This window comes from Mesoplodon bidens, assembly GCF_964165515.1.
Source record: "Mesoplodon bidens genome assembly, chromosome: 8".
Classification (NCBI taxonomy): domain Eukaryota; kingdom Metazoa; phylum Chordata; class Mammalia; order Artiodactyla; family Ziphiidae; genus Mesoplodon; species Mesoplodon bidens.
In genome coordinates this window covers 61972812-61987442 of record NC_138165.1, presented here as the reverse complement: position 1 = coordinate 61987442, position 14631 = coordinate 61972812, and positions in this window count along the sequence as shown.

Here is a 14631-nt window from a genome sequence, read left to right as displayed (position 1 = left end):
TTTCTTCGCTCAGACAGACCTGGTTTACAGTTCTGCCAACACTTAGGGAACCATCATCATGGCGCCCCATCCCTGAAACACCAGCAGCTGCCAAACTTCAACCCCCTCCTCGGTGGTCTGACTTTCGGCTCCTCCAAGCTTCTAAGAGTTAATAATTCCAACCCCTTCTCTGTGTTCCCCCAGTTCTAGAGGTCAGAGCTGCTTCCTGCAATTGCTGCATCCTTGATATCTTGATACTGAGCAGGCGTCCGCAAACCTTTCTGGCCAAGGGCTGGATAGTAAATATTTTAGGCTTTGCAGGCCATATGGTCTCTGTTGAGCCTATTTCATTCTGCCATTATAGCACAAAGCAGCCATAAACAATACGTAAGTGAGCATGGCTGTGTTCCAATAAAACTTTATTTACAAAAACAGGCAGCTGGTCAGATTTGGCCCACAGGTTGCAGTTTGCAGACCTCTGCCTTATTCTCTTTTTACCCTTTCAGTTACCAAGTTGACAACTTTATACCTAGTTAGCAATTCTTTATGTAAAATTGACTTCATTCGAATAACTTGTTATTTCTGTCTCCTAACTGGACTAGGCCTCACACAAGTTCTCTGATCTTTTTTTTTTTTATTATTAGGTTGGTGAAAAATTTAAAGTATTCTCTACAACACTACCACATTGTCTGAACTTTTTATAAGCATTTTCTCTCTTGGAAAAATTTGACCTAAAAATGTGTTCTTCTTTAATAAGCACTTAGTACTATGCTTTAGCATAAAGGGATTATTTATATGTTAAATATCTCATTTCATTTAAATTTCTCTGAGGAGGGAACAGTTGTATTCTTCTCAGAAATATCACTGTTTATTCCATCTTGAATTTTTGCTCTGATTCTGGTAAATTTGTGTTTTAAATATATCTGTGTAGAAGAAGAAGCAAAAGAATAAGAACTGCACTGCCAAACCCAGGGTAGTTGTGAATGACAAATTAAATAATGGATAGAAAAAATGCTTTGAGAAGTTAAAAGTGCTGCACAGATATGAGGAAGTGGAAGAAATCACAAAACCCTTTCAGCCTTCCTAATAAAGGCTCTCAGTGTACCTCAGGGAAATATTTAATCTACTCATTTCCTGGTTTTTAAGTGCATTTCTCTTACAAGTGGATGTTCATTGTATATTCTTCCTTGTCACCTGAATTGTGTGTGTACAAGGTGACAGGCAGAGGCCATGTCTTCACCCTCAGCAGGACAGAGCCATGGGTGGCTGAGCTCTTGGCAAATGTCTTAGGATTAAGAGTTGGCTGGACATGGGGGGTCCTCGTCCTGCTTCCTCATCCTTGAGGTCCCCGAAGAGAATGCACTGACATGGAAGCAAGGCATAACAGGTTAATCTTTGCTAGAAACTACCTGAGGAAGAAGAAAATTTACATTACACTCTACAGCAGAGTTCTTCTTTTTTTTTTTTTTTCTTTATGCGGTACACGGGCCTCTCGCTCTTGTGGCCTCTTCCATTGTGGAGCACAGGCTCCGAACGCGCATGCTCAGCAGCCATGGCTCACGGGCCCAGCCGCTTCGCGGCATGTGGGATCTTCCCGGACCAGGGCACGAACCCATGTCCCCTGCATTGGCAGGCGGACTCTCAACCACTGCGCCACCAGGGAAGCCCCCTACAGCAGAGTTCTTAGTCTAGGACCTGTGACCTTGCTTAGACAAAAATACTGAAGTTAAGCTTTTCCTTCCCTTATGAATATATGCAACACTGTTAGCAATCCCTGTGACTTTCTCACTAACAGAAATCACAGGCATTTTCATATCACATTATAGTTGTTGTATCTGGAAATATATCCTACGCTCACCACTACTTCAAAATCTATGGTGGTTATTAGACCCTTTGCTAGATCTTTTTGTTAACAACAAGGCTCATAGGTTACCATATTGGAAATTTGTTTCTTTGTCTATATTTTGATATAATTGGTTTCCTTTGTAATCCTATATATTTTATTTTGTGCATTTAAATAGATCTGTAGGCTTAACCAGACTGCCCAAGGGGTGCATGGCACATGGAAGGTTAAGAACCCTCACTCTAGGTTAATAGATATATTCTCCTAAGATGTTTTGTTCTTATTTTTGCTTCTGCATCTATGTCTTGAGCCTCACTGGTTCTTCTCTCTTCACTCCCAGACTCTTATACACACTCAACCCAACTTCAGAGTCCTCACCCCACTCAACTATACAGGACAACTCACCTCAGCAACCTTGTCAAGGTACTCAGCAAAATGAGGGTCTCTCCAGGTATAAAACCCACCTTCCTATGAAGGCAATTCACAGGTTATGTTTTTTCCCTTGAAGAAGACCTTGGGGTCTTAGCCACTACTTCATAGGCTTATCAAATTGCTCTCCTCAAGAGTAATTTTGATTATTGTAGAAAATAAGTTCTCAGACTCCAGGCTTTGAGGAAGACCTTATTGTTTACCAAAAGTCCTCATACAGGAAAAAATGAGGGAAACACACACATGACACAAAGTTTCTACAACACTCAACCCAGTTCCTTGACTGACCTTTCTAGGCTTACAAATTAAATCTACAAAAGAAATAATAGATTATTTCAGGTACATTAAATAAGAAGCAAACTGATCATGGCAAAATATTGCAACATGGTGAGGTATTCTATTGCAGTTCTTTTAAACTAGAGCCTGGGTTAACAATTTCTAGAGCCATTTGTAAAGCATACTTATAACTGACTTTTGAAATGGGTCACACTATTTGTTCAGGAGAACTAAAACATAAGGTTCTTATTGGTTTTCCAAGGTCTAAACTAGCAGTCTCTGTGACATGCAGCTTTATTATTGAGGGATGAAGAGGGAGGAAAGATCTCTTCTGCAAAATGATGTCTTTCCATTTTACTGTACCAAGGTTACTATGCTCTCTATGAATAACATGGAAAATGTCACTTGGTAACTATCAGGTCAAGGAATTGCAGGGCAGGGAGAGAACAGTCTTTCCTGGCAAGTAGCAACAACCTACAAAAGCAAGCATAGACTGCTGAGAATAATACAGACCATATTAAAACCCATATGGGCCTCTCAACCCATAATATGAGACCTGAGATATTTGGGTACACTCCTAAATATCTTTGTACACTCCCCTGAGACTTTCTTACAATTTTCACTACACTTATAGTGCATGCCAGAAAACAATACCTCTTGCTATTGTCCTTATCCTTGAAAGATGTTTTCACTGGATACAGAATTTTAAGTTGGCAGTTGTTTTCTTTAATCACATTGAGGATATAGTTTTCTGGCTTCATGTTCTGTTGAGAAGTCAAGTATCAAACATTAACTCCTTTGGTGGTCATCTGTCATTTCTCTTGACCTGCTTTTGAGATATTTTCTTTGCCATTAGTTTTCTATAGATGTGGATTTCTTTTCTTTTTCCTTTCTTTTCTTTGTAATCTTCCTCGGAATTTCTTATACTTCTTGAATCTTTGGATTGATATCTTTCATCAGTTGGACAATATCAAAAAAAGATCTCTTATAACATTGCCTCTATCCCATTCCCTATCTCCTCTCTTTCTGAAATTCCAGTTATATGTATGTTAGGCCTTATCACTCTATACTCCATGTCTCCTTGCTTTTTTTTTTTTTTTTTTTTTTTTTTTTTTGCGGTATGTGGGCCTCTCACTGTTGTGGCCTCTCCCGTTGCGGAGCACAGGCTCCAGACGCACAGGCCCAGCGGCCATGGCTCACGGGCCCAGCCGCTCCGCGGCATGTGGGATCTTCCCGGACCGGGGCACGAACCCGTGTCCCCTGCATCGGCAGGCGGACTCTCAACCACTGCGCCACCAGGGAAGCCCCTCTCCTTGCTTTTTTATATTATCTACCTCTTGGTTTCTTTATGCTGCCTTTTGTATTTTTCTCTCACATAGATTTTGGCCTGAAAATTACTTACATTCTTGTAAGCCCTTCAATGATGCTGTCTTTTGTACAGCATTTCTGGTAGTTTTCATTAGTATGGTTATTTTGTATATTTAGTCCACCATATAACCAGAAGCTGATGTCTGTGGTTAGAATTTGATGATTAAGCCTGTTCTTACATGTTGGAAAATTTGTCCCATTAAATGGGAAACTTGTCCTAGGTGATTTTGGGGGATCATAAAATATGTAAATATTTTTGATTGTGTGCATGGACTTATTTCTGAGCTCTCTCTTCTATTCCATTGGTCTTTGTATCTGTTTTTATGACAGTACCATACAGTTTTGATTACTATTTTTGTTGTATTTGAAATTAGGAAATGAGATGCCTCCAACTTTGTTCTTTCTCAGGATTGTTTTGAATATTTGGGTTCTTTTATGGTTCCATACAAATTTTAGGATTGCTTTTTCTATTTCTATGGAAAATGCTATGGGAATTTTGAGAAGGATTGCATTGAAACTATAGGTAGCATTGAGTTGAATCCATATTTAAAAACATTAATACTTCTGATCCATGAACATGGGATATCTTTCCAATTATTTGTGTCTTCTTCAATTTCTTTCATCAGTGTCTTATAGTTTTCAGTATACAAATCTCTCACCCCTTTGGTTAAATTTATTCCTAATTATTTCATTGTTTTGAACATATTGTAAATAGAATTGTCTTCTTTATTTCTCTATCAGATATTTCTTTTTTTTTTTTTTTTTTTGTGGTACGCGGGCCTCTCACTGTTGTGGCCTCTCCTGTTGTGGAGCACAGGCTCCAGACACGCAGGCTCCGGATGCGCAGGCTCAGCGGCCATGGCTCACAGGCCTAGCTGCTCCGCGGCATGTGGGATCTTCCCAGACCGGGGCACGAACCTGTGTCCCCTACATCGGCAGGCGGACTCTCAACCACTGCGCCACCAGGGAAGCTCCAGATATTTCATTTTTAGTGTATAGAAATGCAACTTATTTTTGTATGTTGGTTTTATATCCTGCAACTTTACTGAATATATTAGTTCTAACAGTTTTTTTGTGGAGTCTTTAGGATTACCTATATGTAAGATCATGTCATCTGAAAACACAGATAATTTTACTTCTTCCCTTCCAGTCTGGATGCTTTTATTTCTTCTTCTTGACTAATTGCTCTAGCTAGGACTTCCAAAGTTGAATATGATGGTAGCAATGGACTTGTCATATAGGCCTTTATTATGCTGAGGTACATTTCTTCTATACCCAATTTGTTGAGAGCCTTCTTTCATGAAAGAGCATTGGATTTTGTCAGACACTTTTACTGCATCTATTGAGAGGATAATATATTTGTATCCTTTATTCTATTGAAATGGTATATCATATTTGTTGATTTGTGTATGTTGAGCCATCCTTGCATCCCAAGGATAAATCCCAATTGATGTGTTGTGTATAATCTTTTTAATGTGATGTTAAATTGGTTTGCTAGATTTTAATGATAATTTTTGCACCAGTATTCATCAGGGATATTGGCCTGTAGTTTTCTTTTCTTGTAGTGTCCTTAATCTGAATTTGGTATCCAGGTAATGCTGGCCTCATAAAATGAATTTGGGAATCTTCCCTCCTCTTCAGTTTTTTGGAAGAGTTTGAGAAGAATTCATATTAATTCTTCTTTAAAATTCTGGTAGAATTCACCACTGAAACCATCTGGTCCTGGGCTTTTCTCTGTTGGGAGGTTTTTGATTACTGATTCAATTTCCTTACTTGTTTTTGCTCTATTTAGATCTTCTATTTCTTCATGGTTCAGTCTTTGTAGGTTGTATGTTTCTAGGAATTTATTTCTTCTAGGTTTTTCAATTTGGTGGAGTATAATAGTTCATAGTAGCTTCTTACAATCCTTTGTATTACTGTGGTGTCAGTTGTAATGTCTCTTCTTTCATTTATAATGTTTATTTGAGTCCCCCCTCCTTTTTTCTTGGTTAGTCTACTAAAGCTATGTCAATTTTGTTTACTTTTTCAAAAGTCAACTCTTAATTTCATTGATTTTTTCTATTCTCTTTCTAGTTTCCTTTTTATTTATTTCTGCTATAATCTTTATCATTACCTTCTTTCTACCCACTTTGGCTTATTTCACTCTTCTTTTTCCAGTTCCTTGAAGTGTAAAATTAGATCATTTGTTTAAGATTTTTCTTTTTTCTTAAGGTAGGCATTTATCACTATAAATTTCCCTATTAGAACTGTTTTTGGCTGCATCCCATAAGTTTTGGTATATTGTGTTTTCATTTTCAGTTGTCTCAAGATACTTTCTGATTTTCCTTTTGATATCATTTCTTTGACCGATTGGTTGTTAAGGAGTGTGCTGTTTAATTTCCATGTATTTGTGAATTTTTCAGTTTTCCTTCTGCTATTGATTTCTAGTTTCATAAGATTGTGGCTGGGAAAAATACTAGATACGATTTCAACCTTCTTAGATTTGTTAAGATTTCTTCGTGACCCAGCATATAATCAGTCCTGGAGGATGTTCTGTGTGTGCTTGAGAAGAATGTGCATTCTGGTGCTGTTGGATGTGATTTTCTGTGTGTCTGTTAAGTCTATTTGGTTTATAATATTATTCAGGTCTACTGTTTCCTTATTAATTTTCTGTCTAAATGATCTATTCAGTGTTGAGAGTGGGATATTTAATCCATACTATTATTGTATTGCTGTCTATTTCTCCCTTCACTTCCATTAATATTTACTTTAAATAGATCCTCCAATGTTAGGTGCATATATATTTACAATTGCTGTATCTTTTTAGTGAATTGATCCCTTTATCACTCTATAATGACCTTTGTCTCTCATGACAAATTTTGACTGAAAGTTTATTTTATTTGATATACAGTTGTTATACTCCTGCTCTCTTTTGGTTACCATTGCATGGAATATTTTTAACATCTTTTCACTTTTAGCCTATTTGTGTCCCTAAACCTAAATTGACTAAGTTATAAGCAGCATATTTTTGGATCTTGTTTTATTATCCATTCAACCACTTTGTGTCTTCTTATCAGAGAATTTAGTTCACTATGTTTAAAGTAATTATTGAAAGGTGAGAGCTTACCATTGCCATTTCATTAATCATTTTCTGTCTTTTTTTTTTTTTTAGTTTCTTTGTTCCTTCAGTCCTCTTTTACTGTCTTCCTGTGTGATATATTTTTGTAGTGGTATACTTTAATTCCTTTCTCTTTATCTTTTTGTATCAACTATAATTTCTGTCTCTGTGGTTAACATAAGGTTTATATAAAATATTTTGTAGATATAACAGTCTGTTTTTAAGCTGATAATAATTTGCCTTTGATCACATAAAAAACTCTACACTTTTACTTTTCTCTCCCCTACATTTTATGCTACTGATGTCACACTTCACATCTTATTATATTGTGTATCCAATAATGAATTATTGTAGCTATAGTTATTTTTGATGTTATTGGTTTTTTTCACTTTTATACTAAGGATAAAAGTAATTTACAACATTGTGAAAATGACTCTACTACCCAAAGCAATCTACAGATTCAATGCAATCCCTATCAAACTACCACTGGCATTTTTCACAGAACTAGAACAAAAAATTTCACAATTTGTATGGAAACACAAAAGACCCTGAATAGCCAAAGCAATCTTGAGAACGAAAAACGGAGCTGGAGAAGTCAGGCTCCCTGACTTCAGACTATACTACAAAGCTACAGTAATCAAGACAGTATGGTACTGGCACAAAAACAGGAATATAGATCAATGGAACAGGATAGAAAGCCCAGAGTTAAACCCACGCACATATGGTCACCTAATCTTTGATAAAGGAGACAGGAATGTACAGTGGATAAAGGACAGCCTCTTCAATAAGTGGTGCTGGGAAAACTGGACAGGGACATGTAAAAGTATGAGATTAGATCACTCCCTAACACCATACACAAAAATAAGCTCAAAAAGGATTAAAGACCTAAATGTAAGGCCAGAAACTATCAAACTCTTAGAGGAAAACATAGGCAGAACACTCTATGACATAAATCTCAGCAAGATCCTTTTTGACCCACCTCCTAGAGAAATGGAAATAAAAACAAAAATAAACAAATGGGACTTAATGAAACTTAAAAGTTTTGCACAGCAAAGGAAACCATAAACAACACCAAAAGACAACCCTCAGAATAGGGGAAAATATTTGCAAATGAAGCAACTGACAAAGGATTAATCTCCAAAATATACAAGCAGCTCATGCAGCTCAATAACAAAAAAACAAACAACCCAACCCAAAAATGGGCAGAAGACCTAAACAGACATTTCTCCAAAGAAGATATACAGACTGCCAACAAACACATGAAAGAATGCTCAACATCATTAATCATTAGAGAAATGCAAATCAAAACTACAATGAGATATCATCTCACACCAGTCAGAATGGCCATCATCAAAAAATCTACAAACAATAAATGTTGGAGAGGGTGTGGAGAAAAGGGAACACTCTTGCATTGCTGGTGGGAATGTAAATTGATACAGCCACTATGGAGAACAGTATGAAGGATCCTTAAAAAACTACAAATAGAACTACCATATGACCCAGCAATCCCACTACTGAGCATATAGCCTGAGAAAACCATAATTCAAAAAGAATCATGTACCAAAATGTTCATTGCAGCTCTATTTACAATAGCCCAGAGATGGAAACAACCTAAGTGTCCATCATCAGATGAATGGATAAAGAAGATGTGGCACATATATACAATGGAATATTACTCAGCCATAAAAAGAAACAAAATTGAGCTAGTTGTAATGAGGTGGATGGACCTAGAGTCTGTCATACAGAGTGAAGTAAGTCAGAAAGAGAAAGACAAATACCGTATGCTAACACATATATATGGAATTTAAGAAGGAAAAAAAAATGTCATGAAGACTCTAGCTCCAACTAGGTTGGAGGAATAAAAGAATAAAGACACAGACCTACTAGAGTTTGGACTTGAGGATATGGCGGGGGAGGGTAAGCTGTGACAAAGGGAGGGAGTGGCATGGACATATATACACTACCAAACGTAAAATAGCTAGCTAGTGGGAAGCAGCCACATAGCACAGGGAGGTCAGCTCAGTGTTTTGTGACCACCTAGAGGGGTGGGATAGGGAGGGTGGGAGGGAGGGAGACGCAAGAGGGAAGAGATATGGGAACATATGTATATGTATAACTGATTGGTGTTGTTATAAAGCTGAAACTAACACACCATTGTATAGCAATTATACTCCAATAAAGACTAAAAAAAAAAAAAGAAAGTAATTTATACACCACTCTTACAGTATTAGGGCATTCTGATTTTCACTATATATCTACCATTACCTTTTATATGTTTTCATGTTGTTACTTATCATCCTTTCATTTCACCTTGAAGAACTCCCTTTAGTATTTCTTGTAAAGAAGATCTAATGGTGATGAACTCCTTTAGCTTTTGTTTGTCTGGAAATGTCTTTATCTCTCCTTCATCTCTAATGGACCATTTTGCTGTGTATAGTATCCTTGGTTGACAGCTTTTTTTTTCTTTCAGCACTTTCAGTATATTGCCCCCCTCCTTCCTGTTCTGCAGAGTTTCTGCAGAGAAATCTGCTGCTGCTCTTATGGTGGGGGAGTGGAGGGTTCCCTTGTATGTGATAAGTCATTTTTTTCTTGCTGCTTTCAGAATCCTCTCCTTGTCTTCGGCTTTTAACATTTTGATTATAATGTGTCTCATAGTAATCTTTGTGATTTTAGTTGGGGTCCTTTGAACTTCCTCTACTTGGAGGTCCATATCTCTCCCAAGGTTTGGAAAGTTTTCAGCTATTAGTTTTTGGTGTTTTTTTTTTGTTGTTGTTTTTTGCGGTATGCGGGCCTCTCACTGCTGTGGCCTCTCCCATTGCGGAGCACAGGCTCCGGACGCGCAGGCTCAGCGGCCATGGCTCACGGGCCCAGCCGCTCCGCGGCATGTGGGATTTTCCTGGACTGGGGCACGAACCCATGTCCCCTGCATCGGCAGGCGGACTCTCAACCACTGCGCCACCAGGGAAGCCCTATTAGTTTTTAAAATGAGCTTTCTGCTGCCTTTTCTCTCTCCACTCCTTCCAGGACTCCCATTATGTGAACGTTCCTTCACTTGATGGTGTTGCATAATTCACATAGGCTTTCTTCACTCTTTTTTATTCTTTTAGTTCCTTTAACTGGTTGTTTTCAAGTGATCTCTCTTCAAGGTCACTGATTCTGTCTTCTCTATGATCATGTCTGTTGTTGAAGCTCTCCACTGAATTTTTCAGTTCTGTTATTGTATTCTTAGTGCTACGATATTTGTTTGGGTCTTTTGTATGGTTTCTGTTTCTTTCTTAAATTTCTCGTTTTCATGATGCATTGCTTTCCTAATTTCCTTTAGTTGTCTGTGTTCTCTTGCATTTCATTCAGTTTCTTTAAGATGATTGCTTTGAATTCTCTGTCAGGCAAATCATAGATATCCATTTCTTTGGAGTCAGTTACCAGAACTTTATTAATTTTCTTTGGTGGAGTCATGTGTGCCTGATTCTTCATGATCTGCGTTGACTTGAATGGATGTCTGTGCATTTAGGGAGCAAACACCTCTTCCATTCTTTATAGACTGGTTTCACCAGATAAAGACCTTCTCCTGTCTGTTCCCTGAGCTGATGGGATTACCTTTGGAATTGCAGTCATGCTGTGTTGGAACCAGTTATGAGGTTGTTACTGGGTCTGCAGTAGGGTCCACAGTTGGTCAGCTTGTTACCAGGAGCTCAGGTGGTCACAGATCCTATCTGGTCCCTGTATCCAGCACATTGTTCAGTAGGGTGACACTGGGCCAAGGGTCCACTTTAGGGTTCTCAGTCAGTAAGCCTATTACCATGTGCATGGTGGGTATGGCTCTGACCAAGCTCTTGAGAGGGCTACAGCCTGGTCACTGGATGAGTCCCTGAGTGGGAAAGACTGGCCTTGTACCATGGCTGGGAAGGAATGGAACCAACCCCCTGGGCTGTTTCAGGTTCCACATCCATGACTGAGGTCTGCAGAGGTACAGATATGGATGGATATGCCTCCATCATGTTCTGGAGGTACAGATATGGATGGATATGCCTCCATCATGTTCCTGGGTAGGCCAGACTGGTCCTTGACCATGGCTGGAGGAGCTGGAGCCCATTATTGGGCCCCTTTCCAGATCTCCTGGTACAGATGTGAGTATCTCCTTCCTGGTCTCTTTGCCAGTATGGCAGCACATGGACTGCAGCTAGAATGGGCTGGAACAGAACATATGGCCCTTCAAGTATCTCCAGGGACACAGATGGAAGTGTCTCCCACTGGTCCCCTGGGCCAGCAGTACTGCTCATGGACTGTAGCTAAGAGAGACTGGATTGAGGATAGGGCCCTTTGAGGATCTCCAGGAGCACAGACAGGATTGTCTCCTCCTGATTCCCTGGGCTGGCAAGTCTGGGGAAGACTGTGGTTGTGATGGAGTTGGAGCTAAGCATGGGGCCCTACAGGATCTCTGGGGATGCAAACAGTAGTCTTTTGCTGGGTCCCTGTGCCAGCAGGATTATTCACAGACTGTGGTTGGAAGGGGCTGGAATTGAGTATAGGGCCCTTTTAGAATCTCCAGGGTTGCAGATGACAGTCTCTTTTGCTGAGACCCTGGACCCTCCAGACTACTGGCAGACTGTGGTTGTAAGGAAGCTGGAGCTGTATAGAGGGCCCTTTCATGGTCCCCAGGGGTGCAGATCAGAGTGTCTCCTTTTAGTCCCTGTGCCAGCAAGGCTGTTTGTGGACTGCAGCGGAGATGGGGTGGAGCCCAGTTATAGTGCCCTTTCTGGATCTACAATCTGACTGAGTTTGGCAGGCTTACCTCCAGGGACTCCCAGACCACATTACCCAATGCACAGGTGGGCGTGTCATATCCCAAATGCCTGACAGGACCAAGCCAAACAGAGCTGTAGCCAAGTCCTCAGGGATACAGAGTTACTTTGTAACACAGTTAATGAGTCAGCCACCTGGTTGCAGGCCTGTCTTCTTAAAATGGTTTTCCTTGACCTGGGACTACACTAAATTTCCATAATCTCCCACCTGGATCCCAAAGCTCCCAGGAAGGCACTTTTGGGATGGATGCCAATTATTGTTGTTGAGGGGGAGATACATGTGAGAAATGCCTTATTTAGTCATCTTGCTGATGTCGCTCCCCTTAATTTGTATTCTGATATATCCAGGCACTCTTCATATTAGAGTCCTCACTTAATAAATACTGTTGAATTTTAAAGTCACCTATCATTCTGTATTCTGTGCATTTTTAAAGTACTTATCTAATGTTTCATTTAGTCTCATTGTTGCCGTTTATTTTTTCAATTAGAAAGTGTTGACATTCTAATAGATGATAGTTTTAAGTTCTTACAAGAGAATAGCTTTGCATTCAGTGCATTAGAATGTTATTTTTCTTTATTTTAGTCTTTTACCTTAAATAATATACTCTTCTAAAAAGGAAGCACATTTTTCTGATTTGTATTAAATATAATGAAAAGCTTTTCCCAATATAGATACTTCTTTCCTTGTAAAAAAAATAAAAATAAAGAGAGTGGCTTTGACTACTAGTATTTTCTTGGTGGAACTATTCAGCTAGGAGAGTAGGGTAGAAATCATTTTTGTCACACCACTTTAAGATATATGTAGAAAGTCATGTATAAGAGTTTTATTTTCACCTCTGGGCCATGTGCAATGATAAAGTGCATGGTTACAGCTGAAGATTCATAAACACAAGATCTAGATTAAGAATACCAACTGTGCTCTCTGTTATTCAGTTTCTAGTAATATTAGAACTTACATGTTTTTACATATTCAGCTATTTACTTTATTGAATCCTGATCTGATATTGGAACTTTTTATGTTGTCTTTATATATTTTCTGAACTAGAAGATTTTCTTCCTTTTACAATGATCAATAAATGTTCCCTTAATTACATAAAAATTATATCATGTACTGTTAATACCAAAGTTTGTAGCATATAAATCTAAATCATTCTCCCAATTACTGTTATTTTGGACCAATACCAGTTAAAATATTTACTTTTTTCCCAGGAAGTTTTATATATAATCTCTAACATCTTGGAAATCTATGTGATTACCAAAAAATGATATATGCAAACATAAGTTCATATGGTTATTATGACAGCAATATTTCTTATAATATGTGTTATTATGAATCTTACGTTTAATTAAAAACAAGCTCAGTATGAAATGCCAGTTTCTGAGAGGCCTTTATATAAACACAAATGTTCATTACTCTAATATCACACATAAGTTCAAATTTTTCAAAGCAAATTAAGAATATTAGAAAATAGAACAAACAATCCTAAAATTTTTATGGAACCACAAAAGACCCTGAATAGTCAAAGCAATCTTGAGAAAGATGTACAGAGCTGGAGGCATCACACTTCCTGATTACAAAGCTATAGTAATCAAAACAGTATGGTATTGGCATGAAAAAAAACACCTAGATTAATGGAACAAAATAGAGAGCTGAGAAATAAAGTCACTCATTTATGGTCAATTATTCTATAACACAGGAGCCAAGAATACACAATGGGGAAAGAACAGTCTCTTCAATAAATGATGTTGGGAAAATTGGACCATTGTACACAAAAACTAAAAATGAGTTAAAGACTTGAACATAAGACCTGAAACCATAAACCTCCTAGAAAAACATAGGTGGTAAGCTACTTGACATCAGTCTTGGCAATGATTTTTTAGATCCGACTCCAAAAGCAAAGGCAACAAAAACAAAAATAAACAAGTGGGACTACATCAAACTAAAAAGTTTCCACCAGCAAAGGAAACCATTAACAAAGGCAACCTACCAAGTGGGAGAAAATACTTGCAAATCATATATTTCATATGGGATTAATATTCAAAATACATAAAAGCTCATACAATTCAATAGAAAAAAACAAGCAATCCAGTTTAAAAGTATGTAGAGGATCTTTTTTAAAATAAATTTATTTATTTTATTTTATGTATTTTTGGCTGCTTTGGTTCTTTGCTGTGTACGGCTTTCTCTAGTTGCGGTGAGTGGGGGCTACTCCGGTGTGGTGCGCAGGCTTGTCACTGCAGTGTCTTATATTGTTGCAGAGCACGGGCTCTAGGCATGTGGGCTTCAGTAGTTGTGGCATGCAGGCTCAGTAGTTGTGGCTCGCAGGCTCAGTAGTTGTGGCTCACGGGCTCTAGAGCACAGGCTCAGTAGTTGTGGCACATGGGCTTAGTTGCTCCATGGCATGTGGGATCTTCCCGGGCCAGGACTCGAACCCATGTCCCCTGCATTGACAGGCAGATTCTTAACCACTGTGCCACCAGGGAAGCCCTATGTAGAGGATTTGAGTAGACATTTTTCCAAAGAAGACATGCAGGTGGCCAACAGGTACATGAAAAGGTGCGCAACATCACTAGTCATCAGGAAATGCAAATCAATACCACAATGAGATATCACCTCACACCTATTGGAATAGGTATTAACAAAAAGACAAGAAATAACAAGCGTTGGTGAGGATATGGAGAAACGGGAACTCTTGTGCTCTGTTTGCGGGAATGTAAATTGTTGCAGCCGCTATGGAAAACAGGATGGAGTTTCTTCGAAAGATTAAAAATAAACTACCATTTGATCCAGCAATTTCACTCCTGGGTATTTTTCTGAAGACAATGAAAACACTAAC